This window comes from Sceloporus occidentalis, unplaced genomic scaffold (assembly GCF_023333645.1).
Source record: "Sceloporus occidentalis isolate IW3139 unplaced genomic scaffold, rSceOcc1.0.p SCAF_22, whole genome shotgun sequence".
Taxonomy (NCBI): Eukaryota; Metazoa; Chordata; class Lepidosauria; order Squamata; family Phrynosomatidae; genus Sceloporus; species Sceloporus occidentalis.
This window is the reverse complement of record NW_028317002.1, coordinates 14,618,469-14,635,116: the sequence shown is the minus strand read 5'-3', so window position 1 is coordinate 14,635,116 and position 16,648 is coordinate 14,618,469. Positions and strand designations below refer to the sequence as shown.

The 16,648-nt window shown below is 39.0% G+C and overlaps 1 non-coding gene across 1 annotated transcript; it reads right to left on the bottom strand.

Moving 5' to 3' along the window:
• Nucleotides 1–6,028: 6,028 nt before the first annotated feature.
• Nucleotides 6,029–6,100, bottom strand: TRNAD-GUC (transfer RNA aspartic acid (anticodon GUC)). The gene has a single exon. It is a non-coding gene; the product is annotated as a tRNA-Asp (tRNA).
• Nucleotides 6,101–16,648: the final 10,548 nt, after the last annotated feature.

The following is a 16,648-nucleotide window of genomic DNA, read 5'->3' as shown; positions in this document are numbered from 1 at the left end:
AGAGGTTTTGGTTATATAAATTGGCCAAAGCATAATTAAGCTTACCCACCACGTCAAGGCACACTCTCAATAGGGTGAGAACCTACTCTCACCTCCTACATAGTGGGCACACAAAGCAGCTTTTACTGCTACCAACCAGGAAATGTATTTGAAATACTGTAGACTCTTCCAAAACTAGGAGTAGGTACAGTAAGAACAGGCCCCGATAACCCTGCAGATGAACCAGTGTTGTAATGTTATTAAGAGTTGGTGTTTCTTTCAAGTTTTTTTAGCTCTCTTTACTGGTTTCTCCATAACGCTTTCCTAGCACTCAAGGAATCACCGACGTGGCCTGATTTCATAAAACTTTATAAACACTGTGGCTATGCAGTACAGTCCATTATCCATATATGTTAATTATTACCTCAATGTTACATCTTTACAGATTGTACTGGCAGGTAACCATTGTTTCTAACAGAGAGAAACATAGAATTTGATAGCATGTAAGAATCAATCAGCCCTTTTCTCTGGATGTATCTCAAATCGTATTTAATTCTTGGTCTTCTTTCTTACAGTAAAAGAACCCTTTGGAATTAAATGGTTTTCTGTATTAATTGTTCATAAAATGTAATCTGATCTACATCTAAATCACAAGTTAAGACAAACTCAACATGCTTAACCTAAATACAACACAAATAATGATAATCTTTTTTAAGAAAAAATCTTTGTATTAAATAACTGGTCCAACTTCCTTTGGCAACATAACCTGCAAACCAGCTGCATATAAGACCTGCTCAACGTTCAGGAGAAATTTTAGAACATTCTTCCTTAACTCCTTCTAGACCAGGACGTACCTGGTGCTTCATGGTCACATGTCACCCTCAGACCGGGACGTACCAGGTACGTCATCTCAAAAAAATGCCCCCACATTGCCACAATCTGGGGGTGCTGCTGCTGCTGTCTGCCTGGGTGTCTAAGCAGACAGCACAGCCACCCAGAGCCCGCCCCCGAGCCTTCAATCACTCCCACAGAGTGCTTATGTTGGCTCCAAATCCGTTTTTCATATAATTCCGCAACGTTGAAGGGGTTAACGTAGCACTGACACTCTCATGGAGTGAACAGGCAGCTTCAAGCAAGTGTGGGGACCTGACACAACATTACCCTGCTGCCTGATCGCTCTATGAGAGCGTCAGTGCAGCGTTAACCCCCTCAAGCCCTTTGATCACTCTTACAGGAGTGATCAAAGAGACTCCTCCCTGCAATCTCCAGTCTATGGGAGATTGTGTACCAGTTGCCAGAGTCAGCTTCAGGGACAGGGAGAAAGGATTCTTCAGTCTCCACATGTGTGTGAAGACCAGCCCCTACCCCCTCCCTTGCTCAATTAACCCCTTCAATGCCGCAATTGTGTATGACCCCATCAGAGCATTGCAGGGGTTAATATTAGTCCCCACAAGCTTGGGGAGCATCAAGCTTTCAGCAATCAGCATTGAAAGAGTTAAAAAAATAAAAAAAAATAACAGCACTGACCTGAAAGTCCAGGGTGCTTCCAGGTCAAATGCTGGGCTGGGCTGATGATGATCAGATCATTCCTGGCCAATAGGAGTGATCTGATCATTATGGCAGCCCCTGGATGACCCTGCCCTCAAAGAGAGGGGTCATCTAGGGTAATTATGAAAAAACACAAATTATTAATTTAAAAAAAATACTTAATTTTAAGTCACATTTTAAGTCACTGATTATTGATCGGTCTCCGTGATCAATGTCAGTGGCCTAAACTTGTTACTTATAAGTTATCTGATAAAAAATATTTTAAAAAGTAAAAAAATTGAAATGCGCACGTTCCAGTTTTGACGCCACAATGTCTGAGAAACATGACTTATCCATGCATGTGGGGTATCGCTGTACTCAGGGAGTGTTACCGAACACAAATCAAGTGTTTTTTCACACATCTAATCGTGGTGAAACCGCAAAGTGGATGTGAAAATGTTTTCTTTTTTTGTTAAACTAAATTTGGAAGGCGCCCGTGGGAAATTGGTTGCATGGGACAGGCTAATATGCCCCTAACTAGATTCCCTGAGCTGTCTAGTTTTAGGAAATATATAGTTTTAGGGGGTTAAAATGACGTCTACGTGTCTCAGATGGGACAATCAACAATTCTTGGTTGCAGGTCTTATGAGATTTCTTTTTTTTTGTAAGGCATGGTAGTAAAGTAGCTCTAAAACACTCCAATCCTGTTTCATTGGATTTCAGGTTTACTAACTCATGAGTCCTATTAGCTTTTGTTGAAGTGATTAGGGGTCCCCATACGTTTTCCAACCCACACTGTGAATCTTTGAATGATGTATTCAATATAAACAATACAATAATTTTGTGTTTTGTTAGTTAAATGTATTGTATTGGCTAATTTTTGTAACTTAGAGGAATATCATATAACATGCAAGCTGTAGGATAACAAGGGAACTGTACCCTGGATAGAAGGGCTTGGTAGATTCAATTACAGGTACATAAATAAATCACACAGCCAGCTGGCATGTAACCCCTTCACGTCCGGTGACGAATCAGGTATGGCATGCCCAATTAGGCTCATTGGTTCTGTGACTTACCTGGTACATAATGCCCCCACGTAGCCACAATAGTTATCACAGGGGCACTGCTGCTGCTTCTGTCTCCCCAGGTACCGGGGCAGACCAGCACAGCCACCCCAACCCCCCAAGCTCCTACAGGAAAGATTCTACAGGCTTAATACGCAGTCGCTGGTAAACCGGCAGTTCCTAGTTACCACAGGCAGCTTCAGGGAATGGGGTTGTAAGTTTCTTGGGTCCCCACACAAGTGTTTAGGTCAGGATATAGTCTAAACTATATTAAGCAGTAACCCAAAATACATTTATTTTATCAATTAAAATTACTTCCTATCATCACTTGCACTGAAATAGTTATATGTGTCTCATTCTTACTATATATGTAACAATAAATTGGGTGAGATTTATATATTTATATATATATATATATATATATATCTCCAACTTACAACAATGCTGAATACACAATTACTTTAACAATATTATAAACACTTCCCTTAGCTTTTAATTGTAAGGAGAGAGCCAGAAGGATATGTCTGAAACTCACAAGAGGAGTTTTTAATTAGAAAAGACAATAAAATAAAGATCCATAAACATTGGCATTGTGAAAGCCAGGAACCAAACATTAGGACTTACACGGAAATAAAGTTTCTTGTTATTGTTGTGAATACAATTAGAAACAGAGGGAATGGGGGCAGTTTTTTGTAGCAGAGTCAGGCGTCTTCCTGGGTATGAGGGGAAGCGGCCTTTTGGAAAGACACACTATGAATGTAAGCAGCTGTCAATGTAAATTCACTTTATTGCTCTCGGTTCTGTGAAGTCTTGACTTCTTATTGTAAGGTCACAGGAAAGAGCTTGTAGGGGATGTAATGAGAAGTACTTAGAAGAAGGAAGTTTTCTTTCTAATGAATAATTCTACAAGAAAATGGGATTGATGGGGGGAGGAAATGTCTCATAAAGATGTATTGTGTGGTTGTTGAGAACAAAATAGACTGGCTGTGGTTCTTTGTTCCACTTTTTTTTATCTGTAGACAAAAGTTGCTTTCCTACTATTTGTTCAAGCCTTTTCAATAGGTCATGTACTATACATAATTGAAGATGACCTGTGTGAGTAAAATTACTTGCCCCAACTTAATAATTATCTAGGGCTCTTGGGGGACCCAAATATTTACAAACTCTCAAATAAGATGTGGATATGATACACTATTTTGGCCTAATCCTATTGAATTTCTTGCAATTGCCAGCTTACAGAGTCTTAATGTTTAGATTCTTCAACTAGAGTACCAATTCTACTGAACCTCCCAAAATGATATATATATACATATATATATAATACACACGCACTGGCCACTTTATTAGGTAAACCTTGCTAGTACCGGGTTGGATCCCTTTTGCCTTCAGAACTGCTTTCATTCTTCATGGCATACTTTCTACAAGATGCTGGAAACATTCATCCATATGGACATGATGGCATAAGACAGTTGCTGCACATCCATGATGTGAATCTCCCATTCCAACACATCCCAAAGGTGCTCTATTGGGTTGATATCTGGTGACTGTGGAGGCCATTGGAGTACAGTGAACTCATTGTCATGTTCAAGAAACCACTTTGAGATAATGTGAGCTTTGTTAGCGGGTGCATTATCCTGCTGGGATGTAGGGATGGGCCACCAACTCTCCTCTGTGTTGGGACACAGCAGCTGCCAAGGTGTGGCTTTAGCAGCACGTGGCAGAAGTGTGACCATTTTCTAACAGCCATTCAATTCAGTGCATTGCCACAGATGGTGGTACAGCATGACTCCTATTGTTATATAGCAAGCCAGACACAAAGGGTGGTACAGCATGACTAGTATCACTATATAGGGAGCCAGACATTAGGATGTTAAGTACCAAGGTTTTCAAGGGGTTAAAAATAACATATGACTGACATTTGATATGGTTTAAATGTTTTCTATAAAAAAATTAGAATAAAAATCATGCCAGTGTACATAATAAAGATGTATTAAAAAATCTGAAAAACTGCAAAACAGTTTTCCAGAGGCTTCCATCTATTTTTTAAGCAATGCCTTTATTATCGGTAACTGTGAACTTTTATTTTTGTATTTTATTATATAATGGCAATACACAAATTCTAAACTATTTCTCACACTCTAACTTACTCTTACTCATTCTCTCTCAAACGCTCTCTCACTCTTACTCCTCATATGATCTGACTCTCCTTTCCACATCTTTATCTCCTTTCTCACAGCTCCGCTACTTTTCTTGCCTCTTCTTTTTCCGTCTTTTTTCGTCTTTTTTTTATTGCTTGGTTCTCCCTGTATCTTTTTTTTCGTCTGCTTATCCGTAAACCAGGCCTCCAAGTGCACTTCCACAAAACAGCGGTGTATCTGATCACACCCTATTCCCCAAATGAAGGAAAGAGGGAGAGGCTGTCCATTTGGTGTCTACAGGATCCACCCTGCCCTGATCTGTGCCCTGGGCCGGTGCCTGCCTTACCTATAGGTAGTGCCAGCCCTGTTTACATGCAAATATACCATACATTAACCCACATTCTCTCCATCTCCCATCATCCACACAGATTGCACTGCTTTACCTCTCTTCCACTCCATCCCGCTCACCTCATGCAGACCCTTTATCTTCAGTGCCCCACAAAAAATGCAAACTGTCTTTGCCACCGCTGAGTGCAGTATATCCATTGTACCTGCCCAAGGTGTTGGGATTTGATGTCCCATCAACTGCCTACAATTAGGATTGAGACAAAAGAAAAATCTATTTTTTCTCTTACCTAAAATATGTCCTTATACAACAGGTAATATTGTATTGATATGTGTGCATGTTTTTTACACCATTTTGTTTAGCATTGGCTTTCTTCAATGTAACTATGTAAGATTGTTAATTTTTTTTCCAGGACTTGTGGCCATGCCAGATGAATCGATTGAAGATCATATGATCATCATAAAGCCAAGGAGGTGAAATAAGTATTGTTTTTTTTCCCTATATGGATGTTTACATAGACTGTTTTTATTTTTAAGGTTAATCTCCTTAACACTTATTTTCATGATTAGGAGAGCTGTTTTAAGTACTCGCCCACAGGGGAGGTGACTGTCCTATAATTAAGTGTTATTGAACAAATGGTTAATAACAATGTTTTTAGCATATGTATGTTTCAAGAGGCAAGAAAGCTACATGTTTACCCACGGAAACAATTACACATCTGGGGCAGTCGTGTCCGAGTGGTAAGGGGATGTACTAGAAATCCAGTGGGGTCTCCCTGCAGGGTTAAATGCTGCCGAGTACAACACTTTTGTCTTAGAGTGTATAAATTTGCAGCAAGCACTTTTTTTTTGTACTCATAACGCCCAATATGTCAGTTTACAAAATACGAGAACCAGAATTTCTGCATTTTGTTTTTACAAATTGGTCTGTTACAATATGAAGTAAGCTTAAGCAAAAAAAAAATAATAATCTGCCTCCCCGTCGGGGAATCGAACCCCGGTCTCCCGCGTGACAGGCGGGGATACTTACCACTATACTAACGAGGATTGATATGCATGACCTACACATCCATGCTCACACACTTATATTGACCAAACCGCAGGATTGCGTTTATTACTTGTTCAACTAAATTATGAGGTTCTAAAATATAGCTCTATATTAACAGGAATTTTTACATCTTGAAATAATAGCAAAGGGATTCAGGAAGGTTATAAGTAAAGACTTGGCATGTAATCTTATTCAACACAGAACAAATTAGCTTTTCTGCCATCATTATTTGTCTACATATGAATCTTGTTGAAATACAGTACACGAGGGTCTCAAAGTGCTGGCTTTTTTTGTATATAAAATATAATGTACCTTTAAACGTTAGAAGGTTTCAGAGAACCAGAACAGACTTTTTTCCACGGAAGCCCAAGGTGCCTCATGCTTTAGTTCATCTAGTGAAAAGGTGAACAAGGATATACAGCCCCTTCCTTACTTCTGTGGCTCAAACCAAGGGAGTAGCAGTTCTTCTAGGATCCTCCCCAAAGGAGTGAATCACTATTGGGGGCAACCAAAAGGCACCGCCCAAAGCAAAAGCCCCCAGCCCATCACTGTTGTCATAAACATTCTCCTCTACCGACCAGCCAAAGCTTAAGTGGGGAGTAGTAGGATAACTATAGGGATTGCAGCGGTCGCAACTGCGACTGGACAATGCCTCTAGGGGGGCTGGGCATCCCCTGGGACCACCTGTTCCTGTCTCCTTGTACCGGTTCATAAAGGTTTAGAAAGGGCCCTTCTAGCCTGGAAGTCGAAATGGCCCTTTCTAAACTATTTTGAACCAGCATGGCGAGACAGGAACTTATCTGGGTCACATTACGTCACCTGACCCCGCAGTAAAACTTGATGCACTCAGCGGGTCTTCTTTTTATAAAGTTTATTGGCTTCGTAAAGGTCCAATGTTTCTGCTCTCAATGAGCCTTCCTCAAGAACAACTTTATTTGCATGATATATATATATATATATATATATATATATATATATGGACTGCATGTGATGTGCAATTGTGTGTGTGAATATGGATGTGCTATATTGTGTGTGTGAGGGAGCATGGATGTGTATTTGAGTCAGCATTAAAGTGTAATATTGTATGTGTATGTGAACATGGATGCATAATTGTGTGTGTGTGAGTGAGCATGGATGTGTATAGGTGTTTGTGTGTGAGCAAGCATGGATGTGTAGGTGTATGTGTGTGAGCGAGCATGGATGTGTAATTGTGTGGGGTGAGATGGAGTATGTGTAAGAATGAATATGTACATATGTGTTAGTGAGTATGAGTAAGTGTGTTTACATATGTGTACCAGAGTTTAAGTTGAAAGGGGAGGGCAAGGGGCAAAGGCACGTTGTTTGGTGGCAATGATGGTACAGATAAGCTGTTTGGGGGCACTGCCAAGCTGGGGCCCCAGGGCCCCGTGGTTTCTAGTTATGCCCCTGGTGAGGAGTGATAATAAAATAATTGTGCATTGAAGGGTCCAAGTGCTATACAGTGCACTTGCTGGCTGAGCTGCACTCAGCACCCTACACTACACCATGCTCTAGCACCCTGGTGGACCAACCCACAGGGCTTTGTAAGGCTTCAAAGGACTAACTCGGCCTTAAGATCAGAAGAAGTCCAGAAGAAGAGGTAAGCCCTGATTCCTTTACTTTCCTCTTTATGTCCCTAATTTCCAGAGGGACTCGAGTTTAACAGGGTCACGTAACATTGCATTGCATAACCCTGCAGTAGTAGCGTGAAAGCTTGCATTGTATGCAATCTTCATGTAGGGTAAATGAGTTGCATGAGGTTGTGTGTCTGGGTATGTTAGTGTGTGTGTCTGGGTATGTTAGTGTGTGTGTGTGAGCCACATTGTAGACAAGCTGAGGCTTCATGCAGGGTTAGCGAGATCAATGAGGGTGTGTGCTTGAGTATGTTTGTGTGTGTCTAGATATATGTGTGTGGAGATGTGTTACTTTCTGTGTGCATTTGTCTTTGTGTCTGGATGTCTGGTTGTGTGAGTGTGTGTGCCTCTCCAAAGAACAGGCACTGGATTCGCCATTGACTGGCACTGTGGTGGGGCAAGAGGACAATCTTTCCCTTGTTTTGCTGCAGGGAGCCTGAGGCCCCCTGGACATGTTACCCTAATCAACCAACATAGGCTGGTAGGAAAAGCATTGTGGCATTATATCTTACATCTTATAAGCCTACTAAGTATGTGTAGAATTAGAGAAAATAAGTGTTGGTAGACAATTTTTATTCCCAAGAGATGTTTTATGATCTGTAATTTACATTACCAGATACATAAATCTTTGTTGTACATATCTTAGATAAATTGGGTCTCTCCTCTGTCTTTCCCACGCTGCATCTTTTTGGTCACCCATTCAACTCGCCCCTTCTACCATGCGAATGCTGACACATTATCATCCATCATGGACAGTGGTTACTTTAATCTTTTGTAAATCCAAATTTATCAATTTTTCAGAAAATCTCATTTGTATCTTGAGGTCCATGAATACAAAATAATTTAACTTGTAATGATGTAAATAATGAAACTTTTTGTAGCCTATTTGTATTTAGAAAATAGTAACATCATCTGGTATTAAAGTACACATTTACGTACCAAAAAAACAAAAAAAACAAAAACAAACCAACCTTACAATTTGTCTGATTTCAGTCAGAAATAAGCATACCTATTTGGACAGACAGGCTGTTTGGGGACAAAGATGACACAGGCAAGCTGTTTGGAAACAAAGATGGCATAGATGAACTGTTTAGGGGCACAGATGGCACAGGCATGTTGTTTGGGGAAAAATATGGCATGGCAAGTCCTCTGCATCCAGTCTGGGTGCTGGGCAGGTGCTGGGGCAGGTCTTATGTGTGCAATCTGGGTGCCAGGGCTGCCCCTTAGACTGCGCAAAGTGTGATCTTTGTCAGCTGATTTATACCTGCAAGGCTATGTTTGTGTGTTATTCAGTTGCTCTATACCTGTAATGCTATGTTTCCATGTTATGTTCCCCTATACTTAAACTACATGGGGGAGGAAAGAAGATGTGTGGAAAAGCAAAGTAGGGAGCAAGTTGCTGTGGGCAACCGTGGATGCTGTTTTGCTTTTGCCCCGCATTAAAGACGGCCCTGGCATAGCCGAATCCGCCACTTAAATGGGCAGCCGCGCGGCCGTTTAATGTACATTCAGGCTTACGAAAAATTACTGCAGTTTTTTCTTTAGTAATACTGCAGTTTTTTGGACATGAAAAACTGCAATACTGCACTTTTACTGCAGTTTTACTGCACTTTAACGTCATTATATTGCAAACCTACAGTTGTACTTCAATGTACTGCAGCTTTATTGCATTTAGACTTCCTTACAAAAATAACTGCAGTAAAACTGCAGTACAGTGAAGTACAAATGCAGTAAAACTGCAGTAAATGTGCAATAATACTGCAGTAAAAGTGCAGTATTGCAGTTTTTTCACGTCCAAAGCATTTGCTTCCTGGCCCAGCCCGCCCCTGCCTATGTACCCTGTATTAAAAATAAGACTTCATTTAAAATGTGTTGGTACCATGCCCAACATACAACTAGTGAGTAGCTGGTAACAATACTAATTTTAGGGGAAAACACTTCAAAATTATGGGTAGTGAACCTAGTTAAGCTCCAATTTCTATTACTTTTCTATTGCCTTTTTACCATTCAACATTCTGTCATCAGCTACCTGAACAAAGTTGGATATCCCTGTTTTGTCTAGTGTGAATGCTAGGCACGGTTCCTTTCTCATCTTTCTCAGCTGTTTTACTGTATTAAATCTACCCTGTTTCTAAACAGCATACCAATACGTATCGAGAACTATTTATCTCAAGAGAATTTGATGTTCACCCTTCTTTGCTTACATTTAATATGCAGTTTTGCAGTGGCTTGTTGAAGATCTGCCATTTGGCTACAGACTCTAAAATATCCTTTCATCAGTGCATGAACGGTGCTAAATGATACGAGTTGTTTGCAGCGGGTTAACCATCCTCCCCTGTTCGTTCTCATCAAGCCTCATACAGTATTTTAATGCTTCCATCTGCGTGACCTTTCCCAGGACATAAATGGGAGAGGAACTTTATTTTGTCTGATTTTACTGGCTGTTTTCTTCCCCAGGGAATGTTCCCAACTAGAGGACCAAAAATATCCCAACAGTGCTCTGTGAACATCAGGAACATACAGCTGGTGTATAATGCATGTAGGCATTGAACTTGTACATTGTAATGTATTTCATCGCATATTAGAAATTTATAATGGTAACACAGTAATGGCTTGAAATAAGTGTCATCTTGTACTTAGTATTGATAATGTTGTTATGGCATCTAATTGCATATCTCCCAACATTTGAGATATACAAAGAGGGGAAGGGCTTTACCAATAATTTTATCTAACTCTGTGTCATTTAGCAGACGAATGTTTTAAGTAAATATACTGTGTTATTATTATATCAAAAGCAACCATTTAATTCAGCTTGCTTGTGATATTACATTTTATAAAATTTTCGGAACTGTACCTTGTTGTTGCTGTGTTACATTTGAAAGACATTCTTTTACAAGAAAAACTTGCTTTTGCTGCCTAAAGTTTTTTTTTTTTTTTTTATGTGTGGTCATGACCAGTGGTATATTTAGATGGGGCACTGCCATTGATTGAACTACGAGGCAGCATCTCATCTTCCTGGTGCTGCACATCTCCTGTGGTGAGTGCCCAGAGCTGTGCCTCAAAAGGATATGCAACCTCATGTACAAAATATTACATACTCCGACCTAGACTAACAAGTTGAGCAGTGGCATACCGGTAATGGCGATCACCCATTATGGTGATCTGTCCTTGGTAATGCGTAGAAGATTTTCATCAAAACAGTATATTTTGGAGTAGAATAATAGAGCATGCTTCTAGTAGAGTTTAAGGTGTGGGACAAATATACTAAGCAATATGGTTATTTCACTGCAGAATCAATAACAGATAAACTGTGCAGACTAAATAAATTATGGACCTCTCTGGAAAGAAACTGTTAACAGACATAACGAGAATTTTTAAAATGGCTTAAACGATTGGCAGACAGAGACCTGTAGGAAACAGCACTTCAGTTGTACAAACAGAGTGGTATCCAGGCTTCCCAGAAGCAAAGGCACAGGGTAAATACCAAAACGTCCTTATGTGACCTTTTCTTGTTTGTTTTTGGAACGGGTTCACAAGGGCTTCCATACACTTGTTATGAGTTGAACTGACCCCTTTCCTGTATGGATATTATTGATTTGTTTTTGGGTCTGTCTTTGCCAGATAAATCTTGACATTCATCTTCACACCTAAAGGACAGAGTACTCTTCCTCCCTGGCTCGATTGATAGTTCTTATCTGCTTAGTTTAGCTTCCCCTCTAGGAAAACAAGGAGGTACTTTTTTTGCTTGTCTTGCAATTTAAAGGTTGATTGTGGAGCAAGGTAACTGCTGGGTAAGAGCCCAAATTGCTCTTTCTCCAAAAACAGGACCATCTTTCCAGTGACCTGGGAAATGGCAGATCTTTTGCTATGTGTTGGTTTTGGAAAGGCATGTTGTACAGTTTCCTCCAGCTGTCTAAGCATGAGAGGAAGTGCCAGACTGGGCCAGTTGATGAAGGTACTGTACAAGTACTTATGGCAATTGGAATTGTCGTTCATGCCAAAATATCTTCCAGCTAAATATAAGAGCATTCAACTAACCTAAATATTAAGAGTTGAGCTCAGATGCAGTGCTAGCCCCCTAATCTGAAGATCAATCGCAGCCCCACTAATATGCTACAATTCCTGAGGCCTATAAGCCAAGCCCTTCCCCTGGTCTAGTTCAATTAAGTTATTCAACTATACCATACAATGGTGGAAGGTGTTTCTACACCTCTTGTAAAATTCTACTTGTTGGTTTCCAGTGTAATCGGGGCATTAAAAATTATTGGAAGCGGCACCAGACCATACAAAAAAAATTGTAAAACAATTTAGTAAGCTTGGCATTATAAAATAAATAGGAGAAGAAGCATGCTAGATAAACCCAATATTTCACATTTGCTGTTAAACAAAGTCGTAGCACTGTCATAAATAAAGCTCTCAAGACTGTGGCCTGCAGATCAAATATTCCACTTGTGTTTTTCCTTAAAGGTTAGTTAACACCTAAAAACTGGGCTATATTTGAACTGCTGTAAAAAAAAATCCTCAAATGTTTACCAGCTAACTATAAAAATGTCTCTTGATTTACATTACATAAACCTCTCAACCTTAAAAGGGAAGTCTCATGGAGAAAGAAAAAAATCTCCTTGAGCATAAAACACAGTGTTTTGTACAGTAATATAGTTTACCATAGGTAACAATTTGGTTTTAGCTCATTTTGTAACAACTAATTTCTTTATCTGCAAACCTGGAGGCTGGCATTGTTCTTAGTCATTTGATATTTTGGCCACTTCCCCTGTTCAAACACCACTCTGAATCCTTAGAACACTGCTAATGATTCCTGTATGTCCATAGACTTTCATTAGTCAGGGTGTCCGGCTGGTTGATTAACAATGATCCATTTTATTGTTTGCGATAGGTTGTATGATAAGTAGTGTTTGTGTAATAGGGTTAAGATAACAGAGCTTGAACACACACACAATGTGTTGAAAATGTATTTTAATTTGAAACAAAAATGGCAAGGGTTCCCCTTTTACATGTGTGAAAGCAAGGAGTGAGAGTGTGTGTGGGTTCTCTAGTGCTCATATATTCCATAACACCTGCAAAGTAATAGGCACATGTGTGTTCATGTTAAGTTCAAATGTGCACATGGATGTTTTATGAAAAATTAAACATAACATCTATGAACTGAAGCAGGAGCAATTTATACACGTTCCAATGAAGACAGGCTCAAGGTAAGTGTGTGTTAGTGTATGATAGATTGTGTGTGAATGTATGTGCTAATTGGCAGGGAGGGACACTTGGCTTTACTTTTCCCCAAGGCCAGAAGGTGCCGGCCCTCTCCCATTATGACCACGTGGAGCCAAAAAGTATATGAGTTTTTATTTATTTTTTATTTTGTGTGTGCTTACATTTAAGAGAACAATATTTTATTGATTTAAGGGTTCGAGCACAATGAGGGCATACTGTAGGGAGACAACATCTTGATAATATGTATAGCAAATAACCTGCTGGCAGTTGAAGGTGGAAGACAAAGTGGACAATGGTTACAATATGGACTTAATTTTGAGCCCCTTAGCGTTTTATTTGATTAAAATAGCTTTAAACGTTTCTGCTTATTATGAAAAACAACTCTATACTGCTTTTTCATTTTTTTTTTAACATTCTCTGTAGCATCAAAACATATACAAATTAACAAGTTTGTATAAACAAGAAGAGGTTGACAAATTCAGTACCTGCCAATGTCCCAATGCTGTATATGCAGACTTGTTTTTATTTTTTCTCTATGTATTAATTAACATGAGGCTAAGAAGCCCTTTCGGTTTTGGCATTCCTTAACGTTCCTGATCCCAATGAAGGCCTTGAGGATACCTATTAAGGCCCCTGGTTTTTAAAAAAAACAAAAAACAAGTTGGCACAACTAAGTGTGAACAGGTTCAGAGTACCAAGGTGCCTCAACGTTCTTTTCTACTTTTCCCATCATCTGGTAGCCTAACACAATGACCGTATTGCAGATCTTGCTCTCCTATCTACTTTTTTTTTATTTAACTATAATAGTGATTGTGAATGCTTTGGTAAAATGCCATATCTCCGCCTCTTTAATCTTTAGGATTTTGGGAAACTTCCTCCCATAATGGAAAGGTAAGCATCTGGATACAAAAATACAAGCAAAATGAAGCCCCATAATTAGTTAGCATTTCATCATATAATATATATTTCTGCCACTGAGTAGATACATGCATGAAGCCTCTAAAATGGTAAACTTTTAAATGTAATTATATTTTTTTAATATTAAGATATCCAGTATTGGTTTTGGCTACAGGTCTAGTTTGAGTCCTGTTAGGAGAAACCAGTGGTATAGCAGACAAAGGTTAAACTAATACATTATGGCGTGAAACTCTCACTTTCAGACATTGCATTGGAGCAACTGCGAGGCAGGAAGCAGAAGGAAAGAAATGTTAAGAGAGAAAGCAGGCACCCTCTGGCCAAGGTAAATACTCTGTGCTAAGGTAGAAAAACAAGTAACACTGCCTGCACCAGTGCTGCTTATGTAGGGGGCAGTTTATGTTTTCCATTAAAACTGTTGATTAAGGGGGGATTTCAGGCCACTCAGCTACTAGGTCGTGTTTGATAAAACAGAGCTTTGCTGTACTTTGGGATTATTGCTGCAAACATTACCTGAAAGGTTATATATGGTCCCCAGAGTTACATCACATTGTGGTTAGCAAAAGGTTGAAATTATGTTAAACCTGATTCTTGGTTAGGATTAAATAATATAAAAAAGGTTTTGTTCCTGATCTAACATCATATACATCAACATCTCAGGTGTCCTCTTTGAGATAGCTTTGTTGGGTCGGTGGTTGGAAGAGGGGTGGGGGTGGGGGGGTGACCACTAACCTACCTTACCTGTTTGGCCACCAAGAATACTTGAATATACATTCTTTTTTAGGGGAATGATAGGGACACTAACCTGCCCCTTTAAAGAGAGATTTACTACAGTCTGACAAAATAAGTTCCACTAGGGGTCTGAGTAGCAGGAGTAACCACTCAGTAGCTCACCTTGTGGCTTTTAATATCAGCTTTTAACCCATTTATGATCTAACAGATCATTATGAGAGAAACACTGAACACAAACCTTCAGTAAAATAAACTTGTCCATAGAGAGAATTGTATACTTATTTACCCTTTTTATTAATAAAACAAGTTGTCTAACTGCAATGGGATCCTAAGGGGGTCGGTATTCATATGTACATTGGCCTCATCCTATAGTATTATGATGCCCACCTGGCATTTCTCAGCAGGGTCTCTGGTTTAGGGTTTATTTGCTGTTCTTGATTAAAGTCTGAAAAGCTGGAGTTCTGTTATTTGAGAGCAAATTACTGTGCTCTTATGTGAAGCCCAAAGTAACACAATATAAACTGAATCTGTAACTCAATCTTTCAGTGAATCATTTAGTTATTTTTTTAATGTTGCTAAGCAGGTTTATATGATCCAGTGCAGATACCACAGGACACTTTGTATTTATTTACCGTAAGTAAATATGTTTTAAAACTGCGTTGGGCAATAGGGATTGGCAGTGAAGACCAAAATTTAAAACATTTCAGATAAAGCAAACACAAAAGTCATCATTTATGTTATCACGTTATACATTTATATAAGTGATGACATAGCGGTTTCTCTCAATTTTCAAGTAAATTGCTAGGTTTGGTTTTACTGTGTGTTTCCTTATAGGTGATGGACGTACATTCATACAAACATTACTAAAATACCATACATCCAGGAAATGGATGAATGAACACAGAGTGTGATATCTCTTGTTTGAGATGTGTGTGTTTGTTTCTTATGTAATTAACCAGTGAGCCGAGCTGTTAATTAGATTAATGTATTTTATTTACACTATTTAATTTGACACATATTCTGCTGTTTCAATGCACATTCTTGTAAACTTTATGAACACAGATATAAGCTTATATTCACCAAAAAGGTTGGAGGGGCAAAAGAGGACCAATTGGCACAGATGATATTTGGAAAACAGAGTACACCTGCTCATTTCATGATAACTCTGCCCATCTGTCTTTACGTACACAGACCTGTGGGATAGCATGACTCCAGGCATCACTCTCCCTGCTCTGCTCGGCAACCAAGGCATACCTTTTACATACCTTCTTGTATAGATGAATATAGGAGGTCAGGATGGACACGTTATTTGTGGAGAAGTCTCTAAAGTTTTTTTTAGTCATGCTACCTCTACAAAGCTTGTGTGGTGCTTTTAATTTGCTATGGTTCAAGACACATTATTTGTACTGAAAATGTTTTTGGTTTTTTTACATGAGATGCTAGTTTCTAATTAGAACAGTTTCCATCTTAAAAAATAAATTAAAAACACAAATGCCAATACGAAGATGACAAGGAGTTCAATGTCGGTACTGATGATATGAGACAGTGTAGTCTTTCATGAATTTCACAATTTTCACTCTTCATTTTAACAGTATTTAATAAATATAGTAAGGAAGCTAACACGTTGCAACTGACCTAGTTATTTTTTGTCATCACAAAAAATTCAGGCTACCCCTACATATAACAACCATTTTACTTGTTCATTATTTATTTGAAGAGTAAACCCTTGTGGAGTCACAGATGCATCCTGTCAGTACTACCTTTCAACATAACCATACCAGCTAGGACTGAAAAAAAAAATGTCATTATTCCATACAGCATTTTGTACTAAAGTGCACCAATGTTATAGGTGTTAGATTGAAATCCGGATTTCACAGTTAAACCAGCTACACATTCTTGTAAAACCTTAAATGAGTCCAAATAACACAGTTTTATTTGGTGATTTTAAAAAACTTGTCATCAGTCTTGCTGTTCATTGTTTTTGCACTGCTATTATTCTACAATCTTCACATCTTGCACAGC